General features: G+C 40.8%; 1 protein-coding gene across 2 annotated transcripts in view; it reads left to right on the top strand.

Moving 5' to 3' along the window:
* Positions 1-15,206, top strand: part of epha10 (EPH receptor A10) — a 78,111-nt gene that overhangs the window by 25,465 nt on the left and 37,440 nt on the right. The gene's annotated exons all lie outside the window — the stretch shown is intronic.

Below are 15,206 nucleotides of genomic sequence, written 5' to 3' on the forward strand. Positions count from 1 at the left end.
AAAGCGCACACCGTTCAGGATGTGTGATGAAACCGGGGCTCATGTGCATTACTTGGCCATTACCCATCCATCTGTTTCTTCCGCCTCAGCTCAGACACGTTGTGATGTACAATCACGACGAGCTCTGCAAACATCGAGCGGATGAAACATCCCATAATCCCTTTCGATGGACAGATTTATTAGCACCTTAAGCACTTCAGTAAAGCGCATTCAAAGCAGACACAGATTGGAATTTTTTTTTGCATGAGACTTTGTGTATTTGGAGAGTTTTAGTCTTTAAAGCACACGTATGCTAGTTTGTGTGTATTTTTGCTCGACAACAGCTTGTGCAAATGTACACCTCGTCGTGTACGAGAAATTACTAGTTGTCTTGCTTAGGCCCGACAAGAAAGTGCAAACACAAAATGCGTCAAATGTAAAGAATGATTTTCTAGTTTATGCAGTTTGCTTGCATGTCCTTAGTGTTTCACATGATTCTCATTTAATCGTTAGATTGTATTATTTTTTTTTTTGCACTGAGAATTCAGCCACATGACATCCACCACCGATCAATCGGGTTTGTTTGGTGTTAGCGGGCCCCGGCCGACTGTGATGGATGACGTATTTATGAAGCCCCTGTCTGTGATTAAGGAGTGCAAGTATCATCCAGTTAGACAAAGAGAAGAACCGCTGGATTAAATAGAGGACAGATAGAAGAAGGGAGTCTGGCCGGGAATGATGGATAACTCGAGGGAAGGATGACATGCAGGGATTTAGGGGAGGAAGTCAAGGGTTGGGAAGAGAAAAACAGGGCTGCCTGCTTGGAGGCGAAGGTCAGAGTCAGCGGGAAGCGCCACATAAGCACACGCAAACATTTTCAATGTGATAGTGAAGTCACATTCAAATGCAAGCCGGGTTTTTATCGCTCCTCCCCCACCATGCCGTCATTATTCTCATTTAGCACTTGCGTAAATCTCGCGCAAGTTTATGTGGCAGCAATAGTAAAGCAGACAGTGGGAGATCGGCCGGGAACTACGTGATGGAAAGATGGATGGACAGCAGGACGGCAGATTACTGCTTAGCGCTGCAAGATAGAAAGGGACATGTTTAATAGTCTGTAGATAAGAGAGGAGGCCTTTTGCATGACAATACAGAATGGGAGCAGACTGATGTTGGAGTTAAGCGATTGGGCACATTGTTTGGTTTTGAAGTAGCTTTTGATGAGGTATGCAGGTGAAGTGCATTTTCTTTGTGACTCAATGGGATGCTTATATATCACGAGTTGAGTTGTGTGAGTCAATATATATTTTATTTTATTTTATTTTATTTTATTTTACTTTATTTCATTTTATTTTATTTTATTTTATTTTATTTTATTTTATTTTCCTCGGGCATCATTGCAAATAGATATGGTGGATGTCTTTCAGTCTGCCAACCTGCCAGGCCAGTGATGTCCTCTATCCGAATAGGACAAATTGACTCGACCCCTGGGGCTGCCTGAGGGGACGCGTCCGACTCTTCCTATCCCGTCGGTTTTCTGCGTAAAGGACTCGTCTCATTCCTTTAATCATTCCCGATCGCCGCGTTCCTACAACTGATTGTTTTTCGATGGTTGTACTCGCATGTGCGTCTCGACAGACTTTGCGAGCGTAGCGCTCGGCGTGGCGTTTGTGCAACGCTTCCCTTGAGGCCCTCACTGATGGCACATGAGAAAGCTTCACCTATAAACACTGGCATCAATAACTACTCTCTCTCTCTCTAGGTCTCTTTCTCTCTCGTTCTCTCTCTCGCTCGCCGACTGACCGTTGTTTATATGGCTGTAAAATTCAATTAGGCTGCAGGCGAGCAGGCCGGCCTGCATTACTGCCTGCCAGGGTGACATTTCATTTGCAATGAATCATGGGCCAGAGGAGGCCGGGCAGGCGAGCAAAACAACACTTCGCCTGCGATCTGTCCACTTTTTTCCCTTCCTCTCGTTTTTTTTCCCCCCTCATTCTTCCTGCGCTTTACTCCCACTTCTTGTTACTGTGGTTCATTCCTCCCGCTGAGCCGTGACGAAAACACTCATAGCTTTCGCCTCTTATACGGTGCTTATGAAAAGTCTTAACACCCCTGGTCAAATGCTTGAGGAGAACACTCGGAGCTTATACGGTGCTTATAAAAAGTCTTAACACCCCTGTTGGAATTCTTTATTTTTTCATTTTATTTCTTAGGCCGCCGAACAAATGTTTTGGACAAGAGCAGCTGTTGTTTGGAATATTTGGAGCAATACAAAGCAGAAAATGTCACATTTTTTTTACAGAATGTTTGAAAGATATGTTATTCTTTTTATATTTTAATAATATTAATAAATACATAAAATTTATTTTATTACCATTTATCTTATCGTATTATTTTTAACATTATAATATATTATTTAAAAGTCAGAATATTTGACATTCAGAGAAATTCCATCACTAATTAAAAAAAGATAATTTGACGCAAACAAATTAGATTAAATAGAAGATCTCGGACTAACTGCAGTAAAGCGAATGTTTTGGTTTACTCAGAACAAGAATTAATTTTTGCATTCACTCTCAGTAGTTTGTATTTTTAGCATCCGCGTATCGTTTCGGCAGCATCGGATTAGATCGTTAGCGATTTTATGGCAAGATAATGGAACGCTATTCTTTCATCCGGCACGCAAAACATTTTGTTTCAATAGGGATGATAATTATAGATTCATTTGTGCAAAAACAATTGGGCGTTTATTACAACGTTTTATGGGACATTCTATTGAATATCGAGATTTATTCACACACGAAGCATTCATACATTTTTACAGTGAATAGATTTTGTCAGGTCCAAGGTTAGGTTCGGTTCACACAAACATACAAAAGCTCTCTTGCCACCACCGTAAAGTCCGATTCGGGGGATGAACCCCGTGGAGAAGATGATCTTTATTTAAATCAAGTTGTCTGTACTCGTGCCTAATCTCCCCCAGCAGAATTTTTCTGCACTGCCCCTTCTCTGATGTGATTTACTCCAGGTAGGGGGGGTGGCAAAAAATCTGGATGGAGGGATGAAGGGGTGGTAAAAGTGAATGATGGGAGATGGATAGGACGCTGGGAAACGTTATCCATCTTTGCAAAGGTGGCGGACATAAAAAGGCAGCGCAAATGAATGATCATGGGGGTTGCACAAATCCCCCTGGGTAGCGATACTTCATGGCTGTGCATTTCTGTTCCTGTTTAAGTGTGCCTTCAAAATATTCTGGACTTCCATCTGCTGCAAAAGTGATTAAGCGCCACGTCGGCTCGTTAATGAAAGCAGTTTTCCCAATTTCCTCTGAGAAAATCAACATATATGTTGGAAAGAATTTGTTGAAGGTGTCTTGACTGTTTTCTTCTTTCATTGACTCATCCTCCTCTTCTTTCTTTCTCAAAGACAAAAGAGAAGTTTCCCTCTCGTCGGAGGGATCGGATCGATCCATCCCGCCAGTGTCCCAAACTGCTGGGCTAAACCATTAAACGCCACATGTGGGAGGATTACTTCTTGCTCCTCATGCCGTTCTCCTTGACTTGACTTCTCCTGCTTCCCCATTGTTCCCTCAAGCTCTGATAGCCCGGGAATCTCTCGTGTGATCCTTTTTTTCTTTTTGATCGATACCTTTTTGCTCGCTGGCTACTTTCCTCCCAGCTTGTCGCAGCATCTCTCTGCGTGTCCTTCACTTGTGTGTTTGGAAGCTGTCCGTTCTGCAAAGCCACTAGGGATGGAATGCCGGTTCTGCTACTTGCGACTCCACTTTGTTTGTTTTTTCCTTTCGACTTACTCTGTTGTAAACAGCCAAGTACGATTCCACCGCTAAAGTTGCTCGGTGTGTGTTTGTGGGTGGAAAAGCCCACCCCCTGATGGAGTCGATACACAGTGTGAGAAAGGCAATAACCCCCATGGCAAAGCTCTTATCTCAAATCTCTCCCCCTCCCTCTCTTTATCTGTCTCTCTCTGTTTGCTTCTGGCTCCCCCCCCCCTCATATGTGTTTTTGACCCTGGCAACCCCAACCCGCAAACACACCAGCCCATTACTCGCCCTTATGATAACGAGTCTGCCAAAGTAAACAAACAGGAAAGAGGAAAAAAATATTTTTTTATTATAGGCCACTCTTGGTTGGCGTCCAGCACAATTCCTAGTTCAGTTTAGCGAAAAAGTGTTTTGTTGTTGGATTTGTGTTTCCTCAAGGCTGGATTCTTGCCGAGCAGCTCCCCAATGACACATTTGTCACTTTGTCATTTGTCATTCTCCACTCACCACGGCTGGCTGGCTTTTTGGTGCGTGTGTATGTGTTTGGCTGGACACAACACAGCTGCAACCCTCATTCTGGCCTCATTACTTCACACTTCACCCCTCTTGTCTCCTCACATAATCGCACTCTCCCTTTCCTCCTCTCGTCACTCTCCTCTGACTTCTCGGCGTTAGGCTACTCTTCTCGGGATGCTTTTTCTTCCTGACTTGCACGCTAATTGCGTCTTGTCCTTTTCTTGGCTTGCGGTGATATGAAATGGTCTTTTGCTGTAGAGCTGGAAAATATTTTAAAAAATGTATATATAATTTTTCTAAAATAATTTATAAAAAATATACAATATTAATAAATATAATTAAGAAATATATAATAATTTTACGAATAAAAAATATAAAAATGTACGATTATTTGATGATATTCTACAAAATAAAAACATCCACCAATAGATTCTGTCGTACCTTCTTTAGCTCCACCAGAGTGAAACCCATTTTTAATTCATTATAGAACATTGACATGCGTGCGCTTATGTAGCATTTTTTGCATTAGCATTAAGATGAGGTTGTGTATGTAGCATGCCCCGGGCCAACGTAACTCGAACAGGGAATCAGGGAATTGTCAAAAAAAAAAAAAAGGATGGAAAGAGACCAGGGCTGAAAGAATAGTATTCCTAATGGACAAACAAATGTTTGATGTTCTTCTATATCTCGTTCTGTGCTATGAAATTACCCCGAGGCAGATCGGTTAAGCCAAACTGTACACACACACGAAAGGCATGATGCACGCAAACGGCCATGTGGCACATGCTAAAGATTAGCATGCACGCATGCACGGCTCGGGAATTGCAGCTCTCAGCTTTCATATCCAGTCATCCAGATGTACAGTAATACTCCTCCATGAAATAAATGAACGTACATCTCCGTTTTGCATATCTTTTCCCATGACGGCCTTTGTGTATTCACAACCTCACAACTGTCGTGATCCCTTTACGGCGCCGCCGGTATATTCCGAAGCAGATCGCCATCATTAGCGCTTCCCTGGAGAGCCTGGCGTAAGGGAAAAACAATAACGTGTGAACATTTATTTGATAGCCGATGATACACAATTCCTATTCCACTTCATCTGATGAATCAAAGAGCCATCAAGACCCGACTTGTGACTCCGGGCCTCCGTTCTATTCTTCGTTAGCGGGGCGGCGTGATTTCCCTCAGAGGCTTTATTTTTTAAGCACAACAAAAGAGAGGCCGTCGTCTTTGTGATTTATTTAACTCCAGTGATTGGCTTTTTGCATTTAATCAGTAACCAAGAGATGGTGAGCGGCGATTGTGTTGCGGCGACAGAGAAGCCATTAAGCCGAGTAGCTCGATATGAATAAGCTCGGCTAGGTGTGATTGTGAGCGCAAGGTTTATAGACCATGTTAAATGTCCCTGGCATGTGAGCCATGTCTTATGGCTTCGCTTTGTCTGTCTGTCTGTCTGGTGCGGCACAGCAGCATGAAAGCGTGAAGATAACAGTGGCACTAGTCAAGGGCACACTCATCTGTCTCTCTGTCTTCCTCCTCCTGTATAGATTGCTATCGTCCTCGCGCCGCATCCCTCATCTCGCCGCACCCATCACTTTCCTTCTGTACTCACATTGTCATTTTTACCCCCCCCATCGGCTTTCTTTGTCAGTTTTTTTTTGCTTATTTATCTCTCGCCTAGGTCGATTATAACCAACGGCTTGCCCTTAGATTAAAGCGATTACCGTATTTTCCGCACTATAAGGCGCACCGGATTATAAAGTGCATCTACATTTGGCCCACGGGCCGGACTTTGGACACGCCTGGTGTTGTGGCTCAATATTGGTCCATATATATAAGGTGCACCTGATTATAAGGCGGCTTTTGAGAAAATTGGAGGTTTTTAGGTGCGCCTTATAGTGCGGAAAATACGGTACGTAATAAAATCTCTGGTTCTCATTTGCTTGTTTACTAATTTACCATCATAACTATGTATATGCTGAAAAAATCCATGGTATTAAACTCTTGATATTTTTTCATTTATTTTATTATTATATTTAATTTTTTAATTTATTTTATTTTAATTTTTTAAAATGTATTTCTTTTTTTTAATATAAAGTGCATTGTCTCAATGCCCACATACCGCACATGTGCCTCGCATTTGTACTTATCGATTCACCGGTGGTTTCAGTTTCCTGTGGGCCTAATAATGTGATATCATATTGATCCATAAAGAGAATTTCCATTTGCAGGTCAGAGGTCAGGGTTAGCTCAAACCGACCAGTGTGTACGTGCACGTGTGAGCAATCCACTCATACCCGTTCAGCTTTTGGGGAAATATTGACAAATTGATTTGTTCATGTGTGGGTTATTGTGTGAAAGCTGCCAATTTGATGGAAGTGCGGCGTCTCCTACAGAGAAAGCAGAAACCCGCTGGTTCCCTCCGAGGCAGCCTCTATTTTCATTCTTGGCTGGAGCACTTTTGTTTTTATTCATGCACCTTTCTGTCTTTCTGGACTACATTAAAGCTCTCAGTGTTCATTGCTGCACAGACAGGAAGCAGTTGAAGTGAATTTAACGCAATTTATAGGCCGGGAACGTTCAGGGTGTTTAGGAACAGGAATAATTGGAGACATTTTTAATTTGGAAAGCAGCAAAAGCAATTTTGGGTAGAACTGAGATTTCTCTCGTTTGGCTTTTTTTTTTTTTTTTTACTCGACGAAATGGTCTGTTTGCCACGCTTCCCTGAAATGGGCTTTTCTGTTTTTTTTTTTTATTTGTGACTGAATGTGAAGCTATCTCATAAAAGTGGTGTTAAGCACTACAGTGTTGCACTCGGTGAAATTGATTCACTGACCATTTAAGATCGTTTTTGTTACTGCGAGTGCAATTTCTGACTTTTTTTTTTTTAGAATTCAGTTTATTTAAGAGTAGATACTTCAATCTAATGACTTACATCCTAAACGTATTTAATGTTATCATCTTATGGAAGTGGTGGCCTCCCATGATTTTTTTTTTTTTTTCATCTACTTTAAAGCCGCAAAGAAAAACCTCTCGACATCCACCACGATTGGGAAAGAAGAGATACGATAAATCAACACTATCAAAAAAAAAAGTCGCACAAAGAATGAAAATAAAGAAGCCAGATGTAACGCCTCCACTCACTTGCCCTCCTGATGGGCTTTTCCACGCTTGCCTTCCATTTCTCCTCGCCTCCCCCATTCTGTCTCTTCTGCTCTGCCTGAGGTGCTTCCTCTGGATCAGACATGACTTGTCACGAAAGCGCCGTAATCCCTCCATTACAAAGTGACCTGTATGTGTGTGTGTGTGCGTTCCTCTACTTATGTGTGTGTGTTTTCATGTGCCTGTGTGTTCATGTCTCTCGGGCTATGGCCTACATTGAATTATTCATGAAGCATGTTTATTCCTTCTCCCTTTACTCGTGCTTTCTCTCATTTGACTCTTTCCATGCAATGCCAACCTCGCTCGGCCCTACTTCCAAATCACCCCACACCCCTCACCCTAGATTGTGCAGTTCCCATGTGTTCACTCGCTATCTCCTTGTATGACCCCGCTTCTAGGTGCTAACCGACAGTGGGTCTCACGCCATGTCAGCATGCCTTAACACACTTAAGCGTGATTGCCCGTCTCCATGCGCAGCACGCTATGAGCTAAATGCAGTCTGGATTTTTGCATGCACTTGTCTGTCTCTCTTTTCTTTTATGGGTCAATTTTTATTTTTGTGAAAGTCGGCAGATAGGAAAGGACAGAAATGTCAGAGCGGATCATTGTGACGCCATCAGTATTGTTATTCTTGCACGACATCACGTCTGGGATATAAACTGATGCTTGTCTGGAATTCTTTAAGGGTTGAGAATAATAAATAATAATTTGATAAATAATATTACACAAAAATACCTGCAAATAAAATATGCAAATAATATATTAAATATTATATAAATAAATAAAATAATAAAAAAAACTATATATATTTGTTTTATTGTTTTTTTGGGGGTTTTCATTCCTTTCTTATAGCTCTCATTCATTACCATTTGGAACAAAATGAACGTCTATTAGATAAACCGAAGTGGCCCAACGTCTGCCGCGCCTCCTGATCAAACAGAATTAGATGTGGACTCACCAGATTGGATATCAACAACATGCACTGCCGCCATTGTGTACATTAGTGTGCGTTAGGAATCAATGGCCACGAAGCCTCTTCAAATAAACAAACATCTCGATGTGCTCAGACGCCTGTTCAGCTAATAAATAAAATGCAGTAGCATGATTTGATTTGCATGTCGTTAATCAGCACGCCGTAAGGATTCAGTCGTAACTTTTTTTTTTTTTTTCATTACGTTTCAACTGGTGTAAATCCCCTGGAGCAACTGCACTTGTTTACATGGCCGTTCCAAAGTCAATGTAATTGGCAGACTCTGTCCGTCGCCCCCTCCGAACCCAACACCAACAACCAATCACGCTCAATAAACGTGAGACTGCTACTAATAAAAAGAAGGATGGATGTTGCAAGCAATAGCTTGTGTCATTTATCGACCACGACGTGTCCGCCCTCGGCATGTGTGTTTGTCGCACCGTATTTTTTTTACCGTCGTGTGTGTTATTGTTTAAGGTCATGCGTTATTTGGCTACACCAGGTGGTGCATAGGATACGTGCTACTTCCATTTTCATTGTTTGTGTGTGCTCAATTCTTTCTAACAGGGCTTGTTTGTTTGTGTGAACGAAGAGCATTAAGACAGGCTCAGCTGTGTCAGCTTAAAACAGGGGGGTAAAAAAGAAATTTCAATAAAGGTTTGTTTTTCCAAGCTGAGAGAGGCATGACTTGTTGGAATTAGCCAGAAGGCTTTATGGCCTTTCTCGCTTTTATAACTATGAAGATCCATTGAAGTCGTCATCAAGAAAAGATTCTAGATGAAAAATTCTAATGTTATATTTAGATTGAGTAGTGATTAGCAAGTCCGCCTCACAGTTGAGCTTGGGCCTTCCCGGCATGTTCTCTTGCATGGGTTTTCGCCACAGCGTCAGGCTTCCTCCCACATTCAAAATGAAAAATTAGCCTAATTTTAGACAGACGAGGTGTGAACGTGGAAGAATATTTCCTCTCTTGTGTCCTTTTCACTTTCCCTCCGTCCATCTGGTTGCCTTCATGTCTCGGCTTGAACCTCATGTTTTCTCAAATTTAGGTTGACCTTTCCCCTTCTTCCACTACAGCATCAATACTTGTTGCTTGACTTGAAATGTATTTGTCGGGTCTTGACTGGCTTGTCTGGGAGGAACGTTTGGAATGTGTTTGGAGATGTTTTGAAGGCTTCAGTGTGAGTCGGGTATACGTGTATTGTGTCAGTTTGTTGAGCATAAGAGGACTTGGCTGTTTGCGCTGTCGGTGCCGTCTCCTCGCTTACTCGTGCCACTTTCTTTCTAATAAACTGTCACATAGTCGCTTCTTTCCAGCTGGTTAGAACATGTCTGGTTGGAACGGAGCGAGGTCTTGCGTCTGGTTTCCAAGATGACTAAACAGCTAGCTACTATTCGATACCAATCTTCTTTTTGGTTTTATTTCTTCTGAATTGAGAACGTGTTGTTTTTATTTCCCGTTCTTTTGTTTCCCTCCCACAGCTTTGATAAAGTCATCAAAATTCATACATTCATGTCTAACATCTCAGCGGTTTGTTTTGATGCCAGACTCCAAAGCATACCTTGTGTCTGATGGCATTTCATAACCTTTTTAGTAGCCAATATTGTGCTCGCTGCTCTTTTTGCCCTTTCACTTGCACGCATTCATGTTTAACAAACAGTGAAGTGGCGTAAAATGGGGGAGAGAGCAGGCGAAAATAAAACAAATGCCACCGAGCTCGCGTGCACTTAACGTCTATATGAGAGTCTCCTCAACATTCTCATGGTCAGCCTTTGTTTCCCTCTCACGCTCTTGATTATTTTTTTTTTTCTTTGCTGTTGACCTTCACGTGACAGCTGGTGTTGTCCTTGCTTGATATATAATTGTGTCTGCATTTCTGTCTCCTCTAACAGAAAAGGATGACACTCGCGGCTAGTAAATGAGAACATTAAATGCTGTCCAGCTTCAATATGCTCACTGCACATTTTACTGTCTCTCATAAACTCATCCTCCTATCATGTCTACAAGCAGCTCAGCTCTGTTGGGGGTTCTAGTCCACTTGGGCTCGATTCCCTTTGGTCATGTTGTGGTCATGTCACATTAAGCGCCAACAATTTTTGTGTCAGCAGCTTCCATCGCCTCCCCCTCCCTACTCCGCACTGGTTCTAAGCGCTATTTAGTCACTTGCTACTGATATCTGTGTGAGTTTGCTGTGCTTGTAGTTCTCCACGTGACATATGCCCTTGATGCTCCAGTTTTTTTTCCCCGAAATGATTTTCAGAATAAATAATCTGTGGATTCAATCATGCACCAGTTTTATGTTGCCATGTAAAGATCAATAAATGTAGTCAATGCAAATATCTATCCATATTAGGCGATATTAATTTCTGGGTATAATAATTTTAAGCCAATTTTTGGGAAATATTTAGGTAAATAAATTTTTTTTTAGTGTCATGTTAATGTAAAATTAATTCATTCAGAAATATTTAGGTACATAAAAATAGGTTATTTAACTCACATTTTTTAAATGTCATTTTAATATAAAATTAATTCAGTTAGTATAAGAAGAATAAAACACTACCAGATAATGATTGAGGTATTCTGAGGTCTCCGTATTTCTTAAGAAAATTGCTGATTTTTGACGACCTACATTATTTATGTATGCATAACTAGAAACTTGTTCAAAGGTAAAGCTCCGCTTATCTGCATCAGTCCGGATCATTTTGGTTTCAAATCTCAGTGTCGGACTCATCATATATTGATAATTTCATCTTGAACACACTCCACTAACTTGATTTCCATGGCAACGCTTTACATTCCCTGAAGGTTGTGCATGCAGGAATCAGTGCAATTTAGACGAACGTGTACGCTTCCAATTTTGCTTGTAATCATTAAAGGCAATCATTTCCACCACAAACAACCATGTCATGAATACTGATTCCAACCAAATGGAGTTAGAAGAAGAGAATTAGTGTAAAGAAATCTGCAAACTCTGTGCAAAGTCGGAATCGAGACAGCTCTAGGCGTGTTTGTCGTATGCGGGAGATGGTGGGTGTTTCTGCTTCTGGGTTTGCACCGGGTCCTGACACCACGCTTGGGATCGTTTCATTTTGGATTCCAATCGTGGCCATTCCTCACAGAATCTCCGCATTCCCTCCGTTCTTCCCTCCGGGCATGGAGATACTGAGAGATATTAATGGCAAGAGTAGTGGGAGGAAGGAGAAACTGCAGATGAACGGGGAGGAGGTGAACACGGTTGAATGAGAGGGAACATGGATGGACCGAGGTGGGCTTGTGAGATGCGGAGATGGATGGATGGAGGAGAGTGGGCGGGTGAGGTCAGGGGAAAGAGGTCAACAGCAGACAAGAGCAAGCGGAGATGAGTCGGAGAGAGGATGAGGACGCCTTGCTTGCAGATGGGAAAGTTTTTGGCAAGTAAAGTGGAAGTTGATGGCAGTGAGCCAACAAAATGTTTTTTATTCAAACAGCTCAAGCCTTTTTTTTTTGTCAATTTCTTTCCATTTATTCTCCGCAAAGTAGCAGCAAATTGGAGTCATTTACAAATAATGAATTGCAAAATCGCTTAAAATACAAATATCCTGATGGAACGACCTTCTCGGCAACGTTGATCGAATCGTGTCAGGGCATCGAGCGAGACTTCACTTGTAGCTAAATTGACCCTGTGTGTGAAGGCAGCATTGTAACAAGGACATGGCACATTGTGTGTTTAAATTGAGCCAGTGTGGGAGTTTGCAGGGACAAACTCAGATGGATAAGACATTTTTTTTTTTTTTTTTATATTGCTCAGTCAAGCATACAGAGCCTTTTGCATAATCAGGATATTGCTTCCAAGAAAGAGTACCAGACAGCGAGTGGAAGCTTGGAATGTACGCTTATGCAGATGGTTTGCGCTTGAATTCTTAACCTGCAAATGTTGAGCGCTCCAAATTTTGGATTTGAGGAAATGGGACCTTCAAAACACATTAAATGCCTCATAATGTTGATGTGTTTGTCAATTATAGTCAATTTAAGCAATGAGAGGGAGCAATGTATGTAATCATGATTTTTTTTTTTTTAGACATGAGCCCATCGACTATGCTGAAAATAATTAATTCAATAAATAAATTAAACATATTTTTCCCAATTGCTCTCAGGAAGATACATACTGCCATTTATCAAACGAATGCATCCCAAAGATAGTCACGCCACGATTCATCAACATTTGCTACTTCTAAACTCGACTTTTAAATAATAATTCAAAGAGTCATCCATCAGATAATTCTTGCATTGATCGTGTCTGTCGACATGAAGGATTTATTTTATAGGCAGGAAATTAATGCTACAGGATGTCAATAACCTGTTAGAAAGTGTGACCTACTTTTTTTTTTTCCTCATTGTGTCTTTTTGCAGCAATATATTGAGAGTCAAAATACTGTACTAGCAAAAAAAAACACAATCATTACCAAGCGTGGTATTCATTCTGCATGCTTGGGGAGACAATGAGCGTTTAACAGCTGCGCTCTCGCCGTGAGGCAAAGTTAAAAATACAGAAAAGAAAGTTGTATTGATTCGGTGCTTACACGCAGACACGCCTACATTGAAAAAGTCCACTTTTGCCTTGGCTCTCTCGTGCTTGCAACAGTAAGGAAGGAGGGGATGCGGCTGTACTGCTGGAGGGGAGGGACAGGTCGATACAGCCGACACAGGCACGCACGTGCACAGTAACACTCCCACGCAGCAGCTACTAAATTACATGCCAAGTTTTATAGCCTTATCACCTTATATTTGCACACTATTTTTCCAAATTTTATACATATATCAGATTAAAAAAAAATACAACTAAATCATTTTTTTAATTGTTATTTTCTAATTAAATCTAGATGATTAAAGAAACAATATACATATATCAGATAAAAAAATACAACTAAATATTTTTTATTATTTTTTTTTATTAAATGTAAATGATTAAAGAAACAATATACATATACATATATCAGATAAAACAATATAACTAAATGTTTTAATTATTATTTTTTAATTATTATATGTATTGTACTAATCAAATTTTTGCTTTAAATTATTTAAATTGATTGTATGCATTTTTAATTCAGCTCTACATTTGTGGCTTATTCAACTTAAAATTCACAGAATGACAGCAATGTCATCCAAAATCTTGTTTCGTGCATATTTGAAGGACGCCATTGATGAGTCAAAAAAATCTCCGCCACAATCCATCCAGCTTTAATGGGGCATTCGCACGCATCAATTTGTAAAGAAGGGAAATGGGCATTAGCTTGCAGTTATTTGCTCTGGGTCGCTTAGTCATGAAAACACATCAAGTGAATGATTGTTTGTTTCACTGCAGGCTGTTAGTTAACATTGCCGGCCGGCCCGAACTGTCACTGCTTGTTCATGTTAGCTGTCGAGACGTCGTCATTATACAGATCCTACAAGTGTTTTAAGTCATAGCTGATATTGGAAAAAAAAAAAAGGCTTCATAATTCTAATTCCTGCTAGTTATTTTCCGGGTTTTGAAAGTCATCAGGAAGAACAGAGCCGTGATCTGAATACCTATTAAGTTATTAAAAGGATATTAAAAGAAAGAAGACTAATTGCTGGACCAAAACAAATATTACTTTCCTCACCTCTTGTCATTTTTTTTTCTTTTGGCGGACACACTCCAATCACCTCCGTCCTATTGGTTTGTTTGCTCAATCTCTTAATTGCTTGACTTTTCTCCCTTGACACCTCATGACGCCATCTTGCATGTCTTAATTAAATGGCTGCTTTGATGGAGGACGGCACCGTAGAAATGAATGTGCTGTAGTGGGATGGCTGATCGGAATTAAAAAATTAAACAGTGTTAATTACACAACCGGGTCAAGGCCGCTTTACCTTGGAAGCTTAATGACGCCTTATGGTCGTCAGTTTTTAATTCAAGCGGCTGCTATTATGAAATATGGTAATTTCGGGTGCTTTACATTTTGTGGAATGATTTGGAAAACAACCAACTATTTTTAGGCAGACAAAATACTTTGTGGGTTTCATATTTTCGTATTTTCAATTGATCCTTGACATGGAGCCCGGTCATTAAACCCAGTTGGGGGCTTTTTGGGGTGGATGGGAACGTCGGCCCACCTCATCCATCTCCTTGATGGACCAACTGTTCTTAATTACACAATTCTTGTTCACGCGTGGTGCAAAACCCCCTCCTAAAACATTTGACATGGTTCCTTACGTGAAGTGAAAACACTTAATCAGCCGTATGGTCCTGGTGACCTCGTACCACCAAAGCCATCCATCTACTGGTTTGCTTTTTAATAACTTTGGGGGCCAAAGTGAATAAATGTGGAAGAACCAGCATTCCGACAGGTACTTGAAATGTTGCATTTTCAAGGTTACGGTGTACTTTGAAATAAATTGCGTGAAACTATAAAGGCTTCATCACGGTGTAATTTCACCTTCTAACACCAATGCTGATGGTCATCTCGTGGATTCGCATTCCATTGTTTCTGGTTGCTACACAATTTGTACAGTTTGGGGCCAAAACAGGACTTTAAATTGGAAAAACTTTCAAATATAAGACGTTGGGGACAAGTGATTTTAAAAGCATTTCGAATTCATCCATTTTTTTTTTTGTATTGCCTCAATTGCAGTTTTCAAAAATGCTTGACCTTGAGTGGAGAACAAGCCTGAACTTACTGGATGATAAAATATCATTTTGGAGCCTTTAACAATGTCTCATTGACATCATAAAAGCCACGTCTTCACTTTTTATCCATCTTTTTCATTTCCCCCCACTCAGAAAGTAACCC

The sequence above is a fragment of the Syngnathus floridae genome, chromosome 21, assembly GCF_059516105.1.
Source record: "Syngnathus floridae isolate MCC-2025c chromosome 21, RoL_Sflo_1.0, whole genome shotgun sequence".
In the NCBI taxonomy this organism is placed as follows: domain Eukaryota; kingdom Metazoa; phylum Chordata; class Actinopteri; order Syngnathiformes; family Syngnathidae; genus Syngnathus; species Syngnathus floridae.